A 785-nucleotide genomic window follows, 5' to 3' on the forward strand; every position below is an offset into this window, starting at 1 on the left:
GAGAAGAGAGGAGGGAAGAGAGGGAGACTACGTCCAGCTGTCCGTGCCGCGACCACCCAGCTCGGCGTCACAACGTGTCGCCGTGTTCCACGCTGTTGTCGCCGTCGTCGCACAAGGAAGAGGGAGAGAGAGAGATCGGGCAGAGAAAGAAAGACAAAGGGCAAAAGGAGCGTGCAACGAAGAAGAAGGAGGCGTTGCTTGCGCTGCCGCACCTCGTTGTCGTTGCTGGAGATCTGGTCGTCACCGCCGATCGTCATTGAGCCGTGTCAGAAACTGAACTATGAACGAGAGGGATGTAAGGGAGGAATTCGACGAGAGAGAGAAAGCACGCGCGCGGACGAGGGAAGGACGGCGTTGTTGTCGCCGCCATCGCTGAGCTGCCGCTGCCGTTGTGAAGGCTCTGCCATTGCCGTTGCTGCTGTGGGAGAGAAGGAGAATGGAACGGGTAAGAAGAATGAGGGGTTTCTGGTGCACGAATTGTAAATCACACTTTTCATAACTCGTACCACTAACCAGCAAGTGCACTGGGTCGTCCAAGTAATACCTTACGTGAGTAAGGGTCGAATCCCACGGAGATTGTTGGCTTGAAGCAATCTATGGTTACCTTGTAATTCTTAGTCAAGATATCAATTATAATTATCAGTTTGGATTGCGAAAAATAACAAAGCATGAATTAAATACTTGTTATGCAGTAATGGAGAATATGTTGGAGTTTTGGAGATGCTTTGTCTTCTAAATCTCTGCTTTCCCCCTGTCTTCTTCTTCACGCACGCAAGGTTCCTCCT

The 785-nt window shown here is 50.7% G+C and overlaps 1 long non-coding RNA gene across 1 annotated transcript in view; it reads right to left on the reverse strand.

The window, feature by feature from the left end:
* LOC110271186 overlaps positions 1 to 486 on the reverse strand; it is a 12,719-nt gene extending 12,233 nt beyond the window's left edge. Inside the window, exon 1 of the long non-coding RNA XR_002361599.1 lies at positions 475 to 486. This is a non-coding gene — a long non-coding RNA (uncharacterized LOC110271186). The remainder of the gene's footprint in view (positions 1 to 474) is intronic.

Source organism: Arachis ipaensis, chromosome B04, assembly GCF_000816755.2.
Source record: "Arachis ipaensis cultivar K30076 chromosome B04, Araip1.1, whole genome shotgun sequence".
NCBI lineage: Eukaryota > Viridiplantae > Streptophyta > Magnoliopsida > Fabales > Fabaceae > Arachis > Arachis ipaensis.